The sequence below is a fragment of the Triticum dicoccoides genome, chromosome 3B, assembly GCF_002162155.2.
Source record: "Triticum dicoccoides isolate Atlit2015 ecotype Zavitan chromosome 3B, WEW_v2.0, whole genome shotgun sequence".
NCBI lineage: Eukaryota > Viridiplantae > Streptophyta > Magnoliopsida > Poales > Poaceae > Triticum > Triticum dicoccoides.
In genome coordinates, this window is record NC_041385.1 from 385,200,056 (window position 1) to 385,220,383 (window position 20,328).

The following is a 20,328-nucleotide window of genomic DNA, read 5'->3' on the forward strand; positions in this document are numbered from 1 at the left end:
CGATCCAATCTGGATCGGGGCACGACCGCGCTTGCCTCCGACGACCGCGTCGCCGGCGCCGCGCTGACCCCTTCGTCGCGGGCGCCCTCCTCCTCAAAGCTTCTGCCGCGCGTGGATCCGGTCTGGGCAGTCGATGCCCCACGCCTCCCGTCGCCTCCCCGACCCTGTTGCTGGACCGGCCCCGTCTTCCTCGACGGCCTGCCTCCACTCCGACACCGTCGTCCCCGTCGCCATCCTCGCGCCCCGCTGCCTCGTTCCCTGCCGCTCGATGTGAGCCTCCCCCTCGATCTCCTTGTTTCCCCCTTTTTCGTTTCTTCGTCGCCGGAGTTCGCCGGACAGCCGCAATGAGAGCTCGCTAGGCGCTCGTGCTCACCACCACCGGTCGCGCACACACACGCTCGCGCTAGGGCGCGCCCCCTGGCTGTGGCCTTCACACGCACTTCCCGCCGTGCCCGTCAGCCCCGACCACCGCTGCACGCGGTCGCCGTTGCCTCCCCCCGCTGCTCGTCCGCCGCCCCACTACTCGCCCGTCGCCCCGCCGTGGCCACGGCCTCACCTCGCTGCGCCCAATCGGGCGCTCAACTGCGCCCATTTCCCGTTCGCCCGCCCCGGTTGGGCTGGGTCCCTGACCAGTGGGGCCAGCCCCAGATTAGAACAAAAAAAAAGAATTAAAAAAATATATTAAATAAATAAATAATAATTAAATTAATTAATTAATTAAGGAATTAATTAAGTTAATTAATCATAATTAGATTAACCTAATTAACTAATTAGTTTAATTAAATAGTAATTAGATTAGCTAAACATTAATTAGACTAAACAGTCAATGACGAACGGGACCCATCTGTCAGGTTGACCAAGTCAACCCTGTTGACTGCTGACGTCAGCATGACATCATGCTGACGTCATAAATTCATTTTCGAATTAAATAATTAATTAATTAAATTCCAAAATTGTTAAAATCTTTTAAAAATCATATCTTTTAATCCGTAACTCGGATTAAAATATTTTCAACATGAAAGTTGCTCAGAACGACGAGACGAATCCGGATACGCAACCCGTTCGTCCGCCACACACCCCTAACCTATCGAACTCGCAACTTTCCCCCTCCGGCTCCTCTGCCCGAAAACACGAAACACCGGGAATACTTTCCCGGATGTTTTCCCCCCTTCACCGGTATCACCTACTACCGCGTTAGGGCACACCGAACACCGCGTATTGCCTTGTTATATTTTGTGATGCTTTGTTTGCTCTGTATTCATTATTTCTTCCCCCTCTTCTCTCCGGTAGACTACGAGACCGACGCGGTTGCTGACCAGTTCGACTACGGAGTTGACGACCCCTCTCTCTTGCCAGAGCAACCAGGCAAGCCCCCCCCCTTGATCACCAGATATCGCCTATTCTCCTCTATACTGCTTGCATTAGAGTAGTGTAGCATGTTACTGCTTTCGTTAATCCTATTCTGATGCATAGCCTGACATTGTCGCTACATCTGTTGATACCTTACCTGCAATCCTAAATGCTTAGTATAGGATGCTAGTTTATCATCATTGGCCCTACATTCTTGTCAGTCTGCCTTGCTATACTATCGGGCCGTGATCACTTGGGAGGTGATCACGGGTATATACTATACATACATACATACTATACAGATGGTGACTAAAGTCGGGTCAGCTCATTGAGTACCCGCAAGTGATTCTGACGAGGGGGCTGAAAGGACAGGTGGCTCCGTCCCGGTAGAGGTGGGCCTGGGTTCCCGACGGCCCTCGACTGTTACTTTGTGGCGGAGCGACAGGGCAGGTTGAGACCACCTAGGAGACAGGTGGGCCTGGCCCTGTTCGGCGTTCACGGATACTTAACACGCTTAACGAGATCTTGGTATTTGATCTGAGTCGTCTACGAGCCTATACGCACTAACCATCTACGTGGGAGTAGTTATGGGTATCCCGACGTCGTGGTATCAGCCGAAGCACTTCAGACGTCAGCGACGGAGCGGCGCGCGCCGGATTGGAACGTAAGCCTGCTCTTGTATTAAGGGGGCTAGTTCCGCTTTCGGCCGCGTACGCAACGTGCAGGTGTGCTATGGGCGATGGGCCCAGACCCCTGTGCGCTTAGGTTTAGACCGGCGTGCTGGCCTCTCTGTTTTGCCTAGGTGGGGCTGCAACGTGTTGATCTTCCGCGGCCGGGCATGACCCAGGAAAGTGTGTCCGGCCAAATGGGATCGAGCGTGTTGGGGAATGTGGTGCACCCCTGCAGGGAAGTTAATCTATTCGAATAGCCGTGATCTTCGGTAACAGGATGACTTGGAGTTGTACCTTGACCTTATGACAACTAGAACCGGATACTTAATAAAACACACCCTTCCAAGTGCCAGATACAACCGGTGGTCGCTCTCTCTCAGGGATACGAGGAGGGGATCGCCGGGTAGGATTATGCTACTGGAGATGTTACTTGGAGATGCTACTTGGAGATGCTACTTGGAGGACTTCAATCTACTCTCTTTTACTTGATGCAAGACGGAGGCTGCCAGAAGCGTAGTCTTCGACAGGATTAGCTATCCCCCTCTTATTCTGGCATTCTGTAGTTCAGTCCACTGATATGGCCTCCTTACACATATACCCATGCATATGTAGTGTAGTTCCTTGCTTGCGAGTACTTTGGATGAGTACTCACGGTTGCTTTCTCCCCCCTTTTTCCCCTTTTCCTTTCTTTCTGGTTGTCGCAACCAGATGCTGGAGCCCTGGAGCCAGACGCCACCGTCGACGACGACCCCTACTACACCGGAGGTGCCCCTACTACGTGCAGCCCGCTGACGACGACCTGGAGTAGTTTAGGAAGATCCCAGGCAGGAGGCCTGCGCCTCTTTCGATCTGTATCCCAGTTTGTGCTAGCCTTCTTAAGGCAAACTTGTTTAACTTATGTCTGTACTCAGATATTGTTGCTTCCGCTGACTCGTCTATGATCGAGCACTTGTATTCGAGCCCTCGAGGCCCCTGGCTTGTATTATGATGCTTGTATGACTTATTTTATTTGTAGAGTTGTGTTGTGATATCTTCCCGTGAGTCCCTGATCTTGATCGTACACATTTGCGTGCATGATTAGTGTACGATTAAATCGGGGGCGTCACATGGATTAACGAGCTACTTGGGTCATGAAGCTCGTGCTTGTTAAGGCTAGGCTCGTTAAGCTCAGAAAGATTAACGAGCAAAAAACCCTGCTCGACTCGGTTCGTTTGAAGCTTGCTAAGCCCGTGAACGCTCGTTAACAATTTTGTCACGTAAGATGAAACATGTGTTGTGTTGTTACTAACGAACTTAGCGTGAAACTTGTTAGCTTGTTATTAAGCTCATTAAGAAACTGATGATTGGCTTTTTTCATTAAGAAGCGACCCACAAGCATAACAAGCCGAATTATCAAGGTCTTATTAAGCTCGTGAGCTACGAGCTTTTGGTCCAGCCCTAACGGTGTGTGAGGTTGCACTTTGTAACGTTCACGTCTGGTAATAGACCCTCCATTAAGTGAACAACCACCGGCTCATAAAATTTGTGAACAAGCCCACGACTCTATACTGGTGCCATGTCACTTGTAGTCTTCACACAAAAATAAGGAAGGCTGTAGAGGTGCTGCATTCGAGACTCGCTAGTCACCGATACGTCCATTCTGCATCATGTTTTCATACTATTATTTATAATGTTTTTATGCATAATAATGCTTTATGGAGTAATTCTAATGCCTTCTCTTGTAATATGCAAGGTTTACACAAAGAGGGAGAATGCCGACAACTGGAATTCTGGGCCTAAAAAAGCTACTTCAGAGTTATCTATTCTGTATATCTCCAAATGAGCTAAAACTTTACGGAGAATTGTTTTGGATATATAAAAAATAATGGAGCAAATAACTACCGGAGGGGGCCGCCCTGGTGAGCATAAGACACCAGGGCACGTGTGGGCCCCTAGGCATGCCCTGGTGGGTTGTGCCCTCCTCGGCCCACCTCCAATGCCCATCTTCTGGTATATAGGTCATTATGACCTAGGAAAGAAATAAGGAGAGGACTTTCGTGACGGAGCACCGCCGTCTCAAGGCGGAACTTGGGCAGGAGCACTTTTGCCCTCCGGCGGAGCGATTCCGCCAGGAGAACTTCCCTCTTGAAGGGGTAAATCGAATCCATCGTCATCACCAACAACCCTCTCATATTTGGGAGGGCAATCCCCATCAACATCTTCAATAGCGCCATCTCCTCTCAAACCCTAGTTCATCTCTTGTGTTCAATCTTTGTACCAAAACCTCAGATTGGTACCTATGGGTGACTAGTAGTGTTGATTACATCTTGTAGTTGATTACTATATGGTTTATTTGGTTGAAGATTATATGTTCAGATCCATTATGCTATCTAATGCCCCTCTTATCTTGAGCATGATTATCATTTTTAAGTAGTTACTTATGTTCTTGAGGTCACGGGATAAGTCACGTTGCAAGTAATCATGTGAATTTGATATGTGTTAGATATTTTGATGATATGAATGTTGTGATTCCCTTAGTGGTGTCATGTGAACATCGACTACATGGCACTTCACCATATTTGGGCTCAAGGGAATGGGGAGTAGTTATTAGATGATGGGTTTCTAGAGTGGCAGAAGCTTAAACCCTAGTTTATGTGCTACTTCATAAGGGACCGATTTGGATCCAAAAGTTTAATGCTATGGTTAGATTCTATCTTAATACTTTTCTCGTAGTTGCGGATGCTGGCGAGGGAGTTAATCATAAATAGGAGGTTTATTCAAGTAAGAACAACACCTAAGCACCGATCCACCCACATTTCAAATTATCAAAGTAACAAAGACGAATTAAACAAACATGATGAAAGTGACTAGATGAAATTCCCGTGTACCCTCAAGAACACTTTGCCTATTATAAGAAAGAGTTTTGGCCCGTCCTTTGCCACAAAAGGATTGGGCTTCCTTGCTGCACTTTATTTACCGTTACCGTTACTAGCTTGTTACAAATTATCTTGCTATCAAACTACCTGTTACCGACAATTTTAGTGCTTACAGAAAATACCTTGCTGAAAACCACTTGTCATTTCCTTCCGCTCCTCGCTGGGTTCGACACTCTTACTTATCGAAAGGACTATGATTGATCCCCTATACTTGTGGGTCATCAAGACTCTTTTCTGGCGCCGTTGCCGGGGAGTGAAGCGCTCTTGGTAAGTGGAAATTGGTAAGGGAAAATTATTACTATGTGCTGATATTTATTATCACTTGTTACTATGGAGAACCATCCTTTGAGTGGTTTGTTCGAGGTATCTTCACCTTGACCGGAACCACAATTAGTTGCCCCTCAACCTACTTCACGTACGGAAAATGTTGGTTATGGAATTCCTTCGGGTATGATAGAACAACTGCTAGCTAATCCTTATGCAGGAGATGGAACCGAACATCCTGATATGCACTTGATATATGTAGATGAAATTTGTGGATTATTTAAGCTTGCGGGTTTACCCGGATATGAAGCTCAGAAGAAGGTTTTACCTTTATCTTTGAAGGGAAAAGCATTAACATGGTATAGCCTATGCGATGATATTGGATCTTGGAATTGGAATTGACTGAAATTGGAATTTCACCAAAACTTTTATCCTATGCATCTAGTTCATCCTGATCGGAATTGTATACTCAAGGGAGAAAGTATCCAAATTTTTTATCCTATGGAGTATATATTTTTTGGCCCCGTGAAGGAGAAAGTATAGCTCTAGGTTAGGGGAGGCTTAAATCAATGTTATATTCATGCCCCAATCATGAGCTCTCAAGAGAAATTATTATCTAGAATTTTTATGCTCGGCTTTCTCATGATGATCGATCCATGCTTGATACTTCTTGTACTGGTTCTTTTATGAAGAAGATTATTGAACTTAGGTGGGATCTTTTAGAAAGAATTAAACACAACTCTGAAGATTGGGAACTCAATGAAGGTAAAGAGTCAGGTATGAAGCTTAAATTTGACTGTGTTAAATCTTTTATGAATACCGATGCTTTTCACAAGTTTAGCACTAAATATGGACTTGACTCTGAGATAGTAGACTCTTTTTGTGAATCATTTTCTACTTATGTTGATCTCCCCAAGGAGACGTGGTTTAAATATCATCCACCTATTAACGAACCAGTAATAGCTAAAGATGAAACTATCATTTACAATGTTGATCCAGTTGAGCCTACTGCTTATATTGAAAAACCACCTTTCCCTGTTAGGATAAAGGAACATGCTAAGGTTTCAACTATGGTCCACAAAAGTAATATCAAAGCACCTAGACCTTCAGAACAAATCAAAGTAGAACCTAGTGTTGCTATGGTTAAAGATCTCCTGGTAGAAAATATTGATGGACATGTTATTTACTTCTGTGATGAAGCTGCTAGAATTACCAAACTTGATGAAAAGGATAAACATAGACATGTTGTTGGCATGCCTATTGTCTCAGTTAAAATAGGAGATCATTGTTATCGTGGTTTATTTGATTTGAGTGCTAGCGTGAGTGCTATTCCTTTTAATTTATATCAAGAAATTATGAATGATATAGCTGCCACTGAAATAGAAGACATAGATGTTACTATTAAACTTGCTAATAGAGACACTATCACACCACTTGGGATTGTTAGAGAAGTTGAAGTCTTGTGTGGGAAAGTAAAATATCCTACTAATTTTCTGTGGCACCCCGGCTTAGAGAAAACCGGAACGCCCCGTATTCCAGCCCAAAGATCATGATGAAGTCTTCTGGAATATGACACTTCTTAGCATAGAACAAATCAACTCTTTATTACAATCTATTTGGGTACAAGGGGTTAGATCAGCATGGGGACACTACGCCTACCACTGTTGCTCTATGCAAGCAGCAGAACAACTCGGAACAGCGGAATAAATCTAGCAGCGGAACAACGGCAATGGTTGTGAACTCCACTCTGTAGGTACTCTGGCTGGAATGCTTATCCTAGCTCGCAAACAAAGAATCCATGGCAAACAAGCATTCAAATCCGGCATGACCTGCAAACTGGCATGACATGCCAGGTTAGTACATTGAATGTACTTGCAAGCTCGCAATAACCAGAAGCATTTAAGACAAACAACAACATGGCAATTGCAGGTTAAGTAGGAATTAACATGATATCATCATAGCAACATGGCATGAATAACATAAACCTGATACAGCTAGCACAAATATGAGCATGGCAAGAACATATGAATCTGACAGTACTAGCATGCAACATGATGACACTATATGCACCACTTATTCTGCTCGGTTTACTCGGAACCAACACATGCATCACTTACCAACCTCGGACATCACATGATCATCTTAGGATCAAATCAAGCTTGGTATAAACAATACTGCAGTAATCATTAATTGACCACTAGGAGCTTGTCTTTACCCATGATTCTTGCACAACATCACGAATATCCAACAACTCGGTATCCTCGATACCACGGTGATCACTCACGGATCACAAATAGAACCACTCTTGGTTCAACGGGTTACCTCATAACCAAACGGTGATCATTCATGGATCACAAACGGAACCACTCTTGGTTCAACGGGTTACCTCGTAACCAAATGGTGATCATTCACAAATCTCATAACCAGCTTATCTCATCATCGAACCGAGGTTGTTATTAAGCACATTATTATTATTACTGCTGTTGACCTATAGTGTGACCGACACGAATTGGGCCCTTATCCGCGGGCATGGCTATCGATAGATTTAACACACACTCCGCAGAGGTTAGCACACTGTACCCACACCATGGAACCCATGGCCTCGCACTCCAATTCGGGTGGGCCAACGGCGTTCCGACAAAACCTTCTTACTGCCATGACACTCTCCCGGCCACTCCGACTAACTCCCCACTGGGCTAAGTCATGGGTGGCCCCGTGTCTACCCCAAACACCAAAGGCCACCGTCGTGGCAAAACGGCCACATCGTGGCAAAACGGTCCCAAACGGGGACATGTGCACATAACCAAACTTGGGCTCGCAAGGCTTATGCCGTCCTACCTGGCCAAGGTAGCGCCCACGCATAACCTTCCCTCGTTGGAGGCACCGGCGAGAGGCATAACAATAGACCTAGTTAGGACCCTCCCATAAAGGTAAGCGTGGTTGCACTTGTCAGCTTGATATGGTGGCACCATGACTCAGCCAATAGTTGTTCAAGTTCAATTTAATCCGGTTAAACTAGAATGCAAATATGCTGAGCCATGATAAAATAACATGATGCAATTACAATGCATGAGCATGATATCAACATAAGCATGAGGGTACAACATAACTATCGACCATATCAACAATGAATCATATCCAACTGAGCATGGCATAATGATGTGCATGAACAACACTACTCATAGAAACCTAGCATGACCACTAGCATCAACAATAAATATCATGCAAGAACATATCAACAATTCTACCATGCAAGCATTTAACCAACTAAATGCAATGGAACATGCATACGACGACACTCGGAACAGACGGAAGTCATGCACTGAAGGCCATCACCAACATCAACATGTACTACTAGCAAGCATAAACAGATGAAAGGAAATACTAGCAGGTAGAACATGATAACAGAGTACAAGACAACATAGCACAAAAGTGAACATGCAATTCTAAGCATCACCGGAACAACGATAACCATGTTTTAAACAGGTAAACATTTAATAAAGATTCAAGTTGAAAACCATGGCTACTGCATGAATATCATGCAAGTGGGTATTGTGGCTTGCCTGGGGATGAAGAAGCCACCGGGGAGAAGTGCGGTGAAGCCACGTGTCAGGACCCCGATTCTATGCCACACCGATCTAGCATGTAACACTTCATATCACTTTGCGGCCTCACGCACGGTATTCCCACGGGTGTCGCCTTACCATGCCCGGGACCGTTTGCGCCTTTTGGCACACGTATATGATAATGTCGCTAGCACCCAAATGGCAAAGAACCCGGGCTGACATGGCTAGTCGTGAACCCAAAGTGGCACTAACTTACAGGGACAGGCATACATGACCCAGCATCGAACGTGTCGGTCATCAGCAAGTGAATCCGGGCTGTAGCAACTGGGCTAGCAGGACTCCGGTAAACCGGGCTGTAGCAGGCTAACATGACTCCGGTAGACACCGCGTGACATTTCCCCGAAGGGACAGACACAGGAACGAAGAAGGACACATGCCGGCCAGCCTAAGTGTTCCGGAGCAGTAGCACGCTACCATGGCTCATTGGAAGCACTAGGAGACATTTCCCGGTAAGAGAGGCTATTAAGGATAAACAACTAGATAGTCAGATCCCACACATAGCAATACACATTACACGTACGCATAACATGCAAGTATGTGTTGTACAACATGGCATCACAGCATAACTCAACAACTCATATAGATAAGGCTCAAAGAGCCATCATAGCATTTATTGCAAATAGGGGTCACAAGACCCATCATACAGAGCATACAAGCAACAAGCGGAAGCATTACATGTCTGGGTACAGACATCTACAAATGAAAAAGGCTGAAGAGCCTGACTATCTACAACATCCGATCAAGATCGTAGCTGAGGTATAAGCTACTCGTCGAAGTCCACGAGAACACTAGAAAGACCGAAGTCTCCGCTGCAAAAACATAAATAAAGCAACATGAGTACAAAGGTACTCTGCAAGACTTACATCAGATCCTATCATACATGCATTTGTATCAAGAGGGTAATGTGGGGTTTAGTTGCAGCAAGCCAGCTTTGACTCTGTGGCTATCCTGTTCTACGACTACCAGAACTTCTTTGAGGTGATATGGCGCACACGAGTCCACTAATCACCACACAATACACCACTATGGATTCATTCCCGTCTCCCTACGAGAAGGCCATCCATAGCACTCACACTTGTCTTGAGCATTTTATAGTATCCACTTCAAGTTGTCTATGTACCATGTAAGCATCCAAGAAGTCCATAACCGCGGACCCGACTATTCGAATAGATCATGTTAACCCTGCAGGGGTGTACTTCTTCACACACACTCTCGCCACTTACCGCCATGTACACGTCATGTATCTCGGCAACCTTCAAGCGGAAGCCTGGCGAGGGTGTCGGCCACGACCTGAGTAACCACACAAGACTCTAGTCCAGGTTTATCGCCTATTCGGGTTCCATCCGCAAGGAGATCCGGCCGGGGTTTCACTCACGGCCCCAAATGATGTGTGCAGGGTTCCCAAGCCCACCTCGCCGGATGGATCTACGCTTGGTACACCGTGCCACTTGTGCCTAGTCTGTCCCAAGCCCACCTGGCCGGGTGCCACTTGGTAGACTACTAACACTACCTACAAACACCAGAAACTAGTTGCGACTCCTGGACAGAGATCAAGTAGGTTAATAAGTCGAGAGGGGTCGAGTTACCGGAACCCAATGTGTGGTAGTATCGAGTCATTGGACGACATACACAGAACTCAGTGCTTAAGGACGGTTCCAGTGAGACAACCCACCATGTACTCCTACATGGCCTCTCACCACTACCTTTACCAAATCGTGTTCACACACTTAACTCTCAGCATCAGAACATATCGTAACACTCCAATTCATTCCCAATGAATCAGACCTGACACAACTCTAAGCAATAGCAGGCATAGCATGGTAGGAACACAACATGGCTCAATCGACTCCTACACATGCTAGTGGGTTTCAACTATTTACTGTGGCAATGATAGGTCATGCAGAGGAATGGGTTCAACTACCGTAGCACAAAGTAGCAGATGAATCGTTGTTGTTCTAATGCAATAACTGAGAGCAGGAGCGAGAGAATAGGATTTTATCGGAATGAATAAGGGGGTTTGCTTGCCTGGTATATCAACAAGGAAGGCACTGCTCCTTAGACAGGTACTCTGGAACGGTCTCCGGAGCAGGACCTATCAAGAAGGAACGGTGTCGGCAATCAATACACAAACATATGCAACAATATGATGCATGAGCATGGCATGTAGATGTGATGCTGTTTGAGCTAATGCAACTAGTATTCAAATTGAATGAAGTCCATTTGAATCAAGGGTTCAAATGCAACTCCAACTTAAGCTCTTATATATGCCATTTACATGTTTTCACCTATACAGCAGGATTAGGTTGGTTTGTCATGCATGAAACTGGTACAGATGGAAATATTGCATTTTTCTGATAATTTTTCATATATAAATTATTTCAATCTGAGCTACGGTTGAATTTCTATGATTTTTTGAAGTTTTGCTAATTTTCTGGAATTTCCTGAATAATAATTCCAGAAAATAAATAATTGCGTCAGCACTGCTCATGCCTGTGTCAGCAAGTCAACGGTGCTGACCAGGTTAAACCTGACGTGTGGGGTCCACACGTCAGTGAAAGGGGTTTAAACAGGGGTTAGTTTAATCCTAATTAAAAGATTAGTGGCGCTGGGGCCCACTGTCAGTGTCAGGGAGTTAGATTAGGTGGTGATTAGCTTAAGCTAATCACCTGACGAGCCGGACCCACCTGACAGGCCGCCGCGGTCAAGCGGTCAACCCCACCGGCGTTAAGCCGCCGGCGAGGCCGAACGCGGTGGAGGGGCTCGGGACCGCGTCTCCCACGACCAAAAGGGCCGCGGAGACCATCTCCGAGGAGCTGGTGCTCGCGCGCATCCAGTGGGACACGCGGGAGACCGTGGGGGTGCTGGAGCTCGCCGGAGCGGAGCTCGGGGCAGCGGCCGGAGCACGGGCTCCGAGCGGGAGCGGGCTATGGGGCATGGGGAGGCCACTCGAGGGGCTCTACGGCACCCTCGTGGCACCAGGAGCACGGTGACGAGCTCGGTTGCGGGTTGCGGCGGCCAGGGCGACGGCGGCGACATGAACGGCGGCGGGAGGCTTCGGCCGTGGAGGGGGAAAGGGGCTACGGCGTGCGGGCGGCTAAACGGAGAGAGGGGAACGGGACAGAAGCTCACTGCGGTTCCAGTGGCGCCTTCAGTGGGCTGGGGGGAGGCCAGACGGCGACGTGGCGGCGAGGACAATCTCCGGCGACCGGAGACGAAGACGGCGACGGCGACGGCTCCACGGGGCGTCCGGCGTCTTGTGGCTTGACGGAGAGGACGAGGGAGTCGTGGCGGAGCTCGTGGACTCCACGGAGGGGCGAGGGGACGGCGGGGAGTGCGTCGGCGGTGAGCTGCGGCGGCGGCAGCGCTTCAGGCGCGGGGAGAGGGAGAGGTCCAGGGGAGGAGGGAGAGCGAGAGAGAGTGGGGGAGGACCGGGGCGGCGTGTGGCGATGTCCGGGGCATCCAGGGCGACGAGGAGAATGCCAGGCAGGCAGGGAGGGAGGAGGTGGCCAGGCGCGTGGCCGCGGCCGGCTGTGGCGCGGGCACGCAGCTGCTTGGGCGAGGGGTAGGAAGACGGCAGAGGAGGGGGGGCCAGGTGGGCTGGGCCAGCTGCTGGGCTGCGAGGTGCCGGGCCAGCACAGGAGCTAGGCCGCAGGTAGGTCCAGGTAAGGTTTTTCCCTTTTATTTCTGTTTCTATTCTATTTTTCTGACATTTGTTTTGATTTAGTAATATTACCAAATCATTTTATTTACTTATGCCAATTTTTATAGGAGCTATTTATAATATTCCAAAGCTCCTTAATAAATGGCATAATTTTCGGACATATATTATATATATGACATATATATATCCAATGCAAATAATTATGCATTAATTCCAATTGCCCAGAATAAATACTTATGAGCTCTTAAAAATATTGGTTTGATTTTTATCTCTGCCCAATATTTTCAAAGAGCAACATGAACATTTCCTTGGACCTTTTTGGAGCAATTTTTATTTGGGTCATTTCCAAAAAATGATTTTGAGGGTTTCACAAATCCCCATTTCAAGTTTAAATGGAATTTAAACATGATGCACAAATGACTAGCTAGCCTTGAGCATACCAGAACTAGGGATGTGACAACTCGCCCCCACTTGAAAGAATCTCGTCCCGAGATTCAGGGGTCGACGGAAAGAAAGTGGGGTACTCCAGTCGAAGACGATCTTCTCGCTCCCAGGTAGCTTCTCTCTCGGAATGATGAGACCACTGAACCTTGAGAAACTTGATGTTATGACGTCGAGTGACACGCTCTGCTTGATCAAGAATGTGAACCGGGTACTCTCGATATGTGAGGTTATCTTGGAGATCAAGCGTTTCGTGGTCCACTCCGCGGATGGGATTCGAGAAGCAACGCCTGAGTTGAGAGACGTGGAAGACATCATGAACTCGAGAAAGATGTGGGGGTATTTCCAACTGGTAGGCAACCTCTCCTCGTTTAGCGAGAATGCGAGAGGGACCAATGTAACGAGGAGCCAACTTGCCCTTGATACCAAAGCGATGGGTACCCTTCAAAGGAGTGACCCGAAGGTAAGCTTTGTCGCCAATTTCATAGGTCATATCCCTATGATGACGATCGTACTGGCTCTTTTGACGAGACTGGGCTGTTTTCAAGTTCTCACGAATGATGCGAACTTGCTCTTCTGCCTCCTGGATCATGTCCGGTCCAAAGAATTGTCTTTCACCGGTTTCTGACCAGTTCAAGGGTGTTCGACATCTTCGTCCATAGAGAATCTCAAAAGGAGCTTTCTTGAGACTGGATTGATAGCTATTGTTATAAGCAAACTCGGCAAAAGGAAGACATTTCTCCCAATCCATACCGAATGAGATAACGCAAGCTCTAAGCATGTCTTCGAGAATTTGGTTGACCCTTTCCACCCGACCACTCGACTGAGGGTGGAAAGCGGTACTAAAGGAAAGATGGGTTCCCATGGCAGTTTGGAAACTATTCCAGAAATGAGAAGTGAAAAGACTACCACGGTCTGAATTGATCTCTAGTGGAACACCATGGAGTGACACTATTCGAGAAATGTATAAGTCAGCAAGCTAACTAGCAGTGATACTCTCTCGAACAAGAAGGAAGTGAGCCACTTTGGAAAGACGGTCAATGACTACGAAGATAGCATTATTCCCTCTCTTGGTCCTGGGAAAGCCGGTGATGAAGTCCATACCAACTTTATCCCATTTCCACTCAGGAATAGCTAAAGGCTGAAGGGTGCCAGCAGGTCTTTGATGCTCTGCCTTAACGCAACGACAAACATCACATTTAGCAATGAACTCAGCGATTTCTCTCTTCATCCTAGTCCACCAGAACCTCTGGCGTAGGTCCTGATACATCTTAGTGCTACCGGGATGAATCGTGAGAGGAGATTCATGCACCTCCTTAAGAATTAGTTGTCGAAGATGCTGCTTCTTGGGGACCACCAGGCGATTCCCAAAGAAAACGACACCTCGATCATCAATAGAGAAACTACCAGCAACCCCCTTGGCAATGTTTCTCTTGATCCGGGTAATCCCCGTATCATGCTTCTGGGCTTCTATGATATGATCTACAAGAGTAGGTTTCGCCACCAAGGTAGAAAGGAATCCGTGAGGAGCAATGTGAAGGTTAAGCTTACAAAATTCCTCATGGAGAAGTGGTTGGCCCTGCTGCAACATGAGGTTGTTGCAATAGGATTTACGACTTAGCGCATCAGCCATGACATTGGCTTTGCCTGGAGTGTAAGTAATCCCTAGATCATAATCTGAGATCACCTCCAACCAACGTCTTTGCCTAAGGTTCAAATCTGGTTGGGTGAAGATATACTTGAGACTCTGGTGATCGCTGTAGATCTTGCAACGTTTACCAAGAAGGTAATGTCGCCAGGTCTTGAGTGCATAGACTACGGCTGCAAGCTCTAGATCATGTGTAGGATAATCCTCCTCATGTGGATGCAACTGTCGAGATGCATAGGCAATCACATGACGATCCTGCATAAGAATGCAACCTAGTCCCTGTCGTGAGGCGTCGCAGTAGATAACAAAGTCTTTAGTGAAATCCGGTGGCACAAGTATGGGAGCAGAAGTCAGGCGTCTTTTTAGTTCCTGAAAACTGTATTCACACTGTGGGGACCACTAAAACTTTTTATCTTTCTTGAGAAGTTCCGTGAGGGGTTTGGCCACTTTAGAGAAGTTTTCAACAAAGCAGCGACAATAGCTGGCTAGACCAAGGAAACTCCTAACTTGTTTAACGGTTTCAGGTGGAGTCCAATCAAGAACGGCCTTAACTCTCTCGGGATTGATAGCAACACTACTAACAAAACCCCTACTAATGGCGCACCTAGTATGGCCATTAATGGCGCATCTGTGGTGCGCCATTAATAGCACGCCATTAGTAATTTTTACTAATGGCGCACCACCTGATGCGCCATTAGTATCTGGTATACTAATGGCGCACCGCGGGTGCGCCATTAGTATAGGCCAGGGTGCGCCATTAGTATGCCTCCCAGGGGCCATGTATATCCAGGTGCTTTGGCATACTAATGGCGCACCACCACTGGATGCGCCATTAGTAACCGCGGCATACTAATGGCGCACTACCCAGTGATGCGCCATTAGTATACACTGTCATACTAATGGCGCACTGTCATGTGATGCACCATTAGTATGAATATTAGGTTTTTTTTGTTTTTTATTTTCCGTTTTTTGCACAGGTTACAAAATGTATAATTTGACAAAATATAGACAGCACACATCAACAACAGATTCATCGAATACAATAGAAGATTAGTCTTTGAATACAATTCATCATATTAGTCTCCGAATTGAAAAGACCGAACAAAGATAGAACATTATATTACAAGTCTCGAGACCGCGAGTAGCGAGTTTGTCTTCACATTACAAGTCGATATCGATCATCTAAACTACCATCACATAGAAGAGAGCTGCGGTCATCACGATGAGCATCATCACGATGAAACTCGTCTTCATCCGGTTCCTCCAACGCTCCCTCCCCTCTCCCGCTAGATAGCGGGCGTATCTAGATTCGGCCTCGGCCCTAGTGGTGTACCCTTTGTAACTGTTACCGCTGAATCGGTGAACCTGTCTCCGACACTCCTCCCAGTCATCGTAGACTCCGGGAACCTTACCCTTGTACATGACATACGTCGGCATTGCTATGCACTAGCCAAACGAAACGTTAGTACCAATTCACAGACAATACATAAGCAATATATAAGTATGCAACAGAACGATCGGAAGAGAAAAGCAAGACATTAATAGCATCGATTACATCTAAGTTGAACGACTCTCGAAACCAAAGAGACATACTACAAGTTCATTAAAGTTTAATTACAACATGAGCCAATCGATGATTCAGAACTAGACACAGCATCACTGCTTTCGACTCGACTCAAGGGACCGGAGCGTGGATGAAGCCGCCGTCTATCGTGGGAGTCATGAAATAACGGTCGTTGTCAGCCTGCATTTGTAGCATTGTGTCGATGTCACTGTTGGACGGTTGATTGTTGAGGTAGAACTGCCCCGAGGTACGAAGGACATCTTGATGGATGATTTCCGCAAACTCCGACTGGATGCAAAAGAATTCTTGTCGGAGGTCCGCGTCCTGGATTGCCGACACGCTCTTTGCCCAATCTTTGAGTTTACTCGGTAGCAGAAGTTGATGATGGTCCCGTACGATCGCCCGCATGTGATGGATGGCGTAGTAGGCACCCTTCTGACCGCCAGGCGGCTGCTTGACGCAGCAGAACATCGTATTGTGGGAGAACACGTGCTTGCCGTACTTACGAATAGGCCTGGTGAAGGTGCCTCCAGATTTGGCGTAGCCGGGGAGAACATCATCAAGAACCTTCTTGACATTTGTGTAGTCTACGTTCGACTGACGGTCCAGGTCGAAATACGTGGCCATGGAATATTTGGGGCTTAGGAGGATGAGCGTGCAACGTGTGTCACTGCAGAAAACACGAAATGTTAAAATAAAAACGATCGAAATGTAAGAATTCATATGTTACGAGCCGGTTGAGGGGAGGACTTACTCGGGAAAGTAAGGCACGAGGAAATTATCCTTATCTTGGTTTGCCAGAATGACACCTTCGAGGTAAGAACTCGCGACTTGCTGGTCCCCAGCGCTGCCCAAGATCTTGGCACGCATGTAGAAGGGGTCGACTATCACGATGTCCGGGGTCTTGTCGCGAATGATCCGCATCTCCATACTCAGCGAAAATAGCTGAACGATGGTGTAGTGCAGCGGATGAAGGTTCAACATAGCGTGGATGTCATCAAAACGCAGGACGATTGTACGCCCGATGGAGTTATCCACAAAGCCCTTGCCCTCTGGCACCTTGGCCGCGAAAACCGGGTATGCCACATCCTTCTCTCTGAGACGCCGCTTCTCCAAAGCAAGAACACTGTCATGTAGACTCCGCATAACACCGGTTGCAGCATTGAGCATATTTGTCGGTAGCATCGCCCTACCCGCCACATGCACCCTCCTCGAGATATCCTGCGGTGAAGGTGGCCCGTCCTGAGCACGGATCGTACTCGGTGCCGGCTGGCTCGCACCCTTCTTAGTCTTTCTTTTGCGTGCCTTCTTCTTCTCCTGTAATGGGACCGAGTTCTGCTCACAGACCGCCTTCTTGAGTGTGTTGGGGCTGATAATATTTCGCACCTCGCCTATCTGAGGCTCGGTGAAGTCGGCAGCTGGAGGCGTCTCCTGAGAGCTGAACGCCAGACGGCGCCTGTTGCAACTTGGCTTCTCCGCGGTACCAGCTAGATCGCACACGTCTTTTGTTGGGTTTGGTTCTTGAGAAGGAGGCCCCATGAAGTCGCCATCGTACCCATGATCGGCAAAGTACTGATTGACGTTGCCAAATGTATCATCGTCGTCGTCGTCGTCGTCGTTCTGATCCTGTGCCATATGCATGTTTGGATCCAGTGGCATAGGGATGTCCGGCACCGTTACGGCGGTCTTGCCATGGGGCCGACTTGGCGCCGGCACAACTGGCGGTGTTGTCTTTGGGGTGGTGTTCTCCGCCCCCAAACGAATCTGGCTCTTCGGCCAAAGCAGGGGCCAGCTCAGGCAGGCGCTGAGGGTCATCACGTCTTCATCGTCGGCCCCGACGGGTCAAATCGGAGGTAACAAGTCGTCGCAGCCTGGCAGCACCCGAACCAGTTGAACCCTAAACAAGTTGGGTGGCATCTGGGTACCGTGGAACAAGGGGTTGCCCGGTTGAACGATTTTTCCCTTGGCGACATCGACCAACTCGTTGTTCACGAAGTGGAGGAGAGTGCACGGAACGTCAGCGGCGCCTTGCGAAAACATGTAGGGCGTCAGGGATGCCCAGTCAAAGGCAAGGAGATGAAGTCCTCGGCTGAGAGAGGCTTAATTAGTTACCGTGATGATGGCGTCGAGCTCGGCTAATGTCGACGCACCGCCAACGGCGGGCGTGCAGTTGACGGAGGGGCCGCTTGCTGAAGAGGTGCCGGCCGGTGTACACTCGGGTGCATTAAGCTCCCGTGCCGGCGTCGGAGACACCAATGCCGCCTCCGCCGGAGGCACCAATGGCCCCGCCATCGCATTATGCGAGTTGCTGGCCGTGAAGCTAGGAATGGGGGGCGGCCCCTGTTGGCCGCCCGCAATCCACGCACTCAACCCCGAGATCAAGGTAGGCACAAGGGCGGTGATCGTCTCTCCGAGTCGTTGTTCCACTTGCTCTTGGACAATCTCCGGAATCCGCGCCACCTGTGCCTTGAGTTCTTGAACCTCTCGCGCCTGGCTTTCCGAGCTGGTCTTTTTCTCCTTCCGCACACCAGCGGTATAGTATGACCCCCATTTTGTCGACAAGCCTTTGCCGGCCACACGACCAGCTGACGTCGGCTTACTGAGCTTATCCTTGTTCTTCATTACATTCAACGCCCTATTTAGAGTGGTGTCCCAAGGGTTGCTCTTAGTCGACCCCGCGCTACTGCTTTCAGTCGCCTGCGGAAGGAATGTGAACCATTTAGAAATTTGGCTTCATTAATTAGAATGCAACCATATGGAGCTAATTACGCGGGGGTGTATTCCTTACCAGAACAAGCTCAAGCTGCCTGGTCTTCGGATCCGTGGTAAGCTCCTTTGTTTTCGGGTCCTTCTTGTACCGGGCCCTGACAAAGTTCCTGGTCTGCTTGTTACCGCTGTATTTCTCGAAGAGGGGCGGTAGGCCTTGCTCGGCACGGTCCGCCTCCTCCTTGTCCCATATAGGCTCCGCCACTCTGTAACCGCCGGGACCGAGTGTGTGTTCCCCTATGCTCAGCTCCCGCATTTGTTTCCCCCACTCACTTGATTGGGAGCTTGCGGTGCTCGAGCAATTGATCTTGAAGTCGTTGTAGTCATCTTCGGTGATCGAAGGATTTTTCTCCTTGATCTTCTGATAACTCTCACCTTTCTCGATCATTTTCTTCACATTGCTTTTCCAAGTAGACAGGGCCTTGCTCATCTTCGTGAGGGCAGCATTGTTCACTTTATTCCCTTTGAGGCTTGTGTTTGCAAATTCAGCGGGGAACTTGTATCATTCGTGCAGCTTCGTGAAGAGGAGGTGGCGCAAATTCCCTCGGTCAGGATGCCTCAGGTTCTCGGTGTTGATCGAGACGGTGCTCCGGACAATGCACCCGAGCTGAAGCGAGTACCCCTTGACTATTCGTTCGGGCGCCGTTGGATTCCCGTTGGAGTCCACTTCAGTAACTTCCTCCTTGAGGGTGAGGAGCACGATCGAGCGCCGGTCCTTCCGTTGCCTCTTCGGTTGGCTGCCATCTGTGTGGGTGCCGCCATCATCAGTGGTGGCATCCTCGGCGGCACCATCAGTGGTGGCATCAGTGTGGTCATCCTCGGCGGCACCATCAGTGGTCTCAGGATCGGTGGGGAAGGCGGCGGCCTCATACAAGTGAGGTTGTTCCTCCATCTCCTGGGACAGCTCCCAGAATGCCTTGCCGCTCGAACCCCCGGCCTCATTGTTGTGGGCCATGTTTCTCTCTAAATAGAAACAAAGTTTGGTCAAAAAGTTGGTTATTGTCAAGGAACAAGATCTCTAAGTTGACCAAATAACCTAATTCTCGAGGAATGTCGCCAAAAAGTTGGTTATTGTCAAGGAACAATTGAGAGATGTTTGTGATATTGCCTAGGTGTTTTGGGATAGAACCTGTTAGTGTGTTGTTGCTAAGGTCCAAGTCCACGTTCTCTGGGTAACCTAGTTCTTGAGGGGTGTGTCTAGAAAGTTCACTCTTCTTTTTAGAAGACAAGCGTCTGAAATGGTATTGCCTTTCCTTAATTTGTACTATTTTTTCATTGTGTTGAATACTTATGTGGGTGAGTGTATGGAGAGGATAAACGCTAGCAGGCCGATCATTGCATATCATTCATAACCATGAATGAAGGCTCAATGGACCAAGGAAAGAAAACCTACACAAACACAAGGATGACTATTGGAGACAC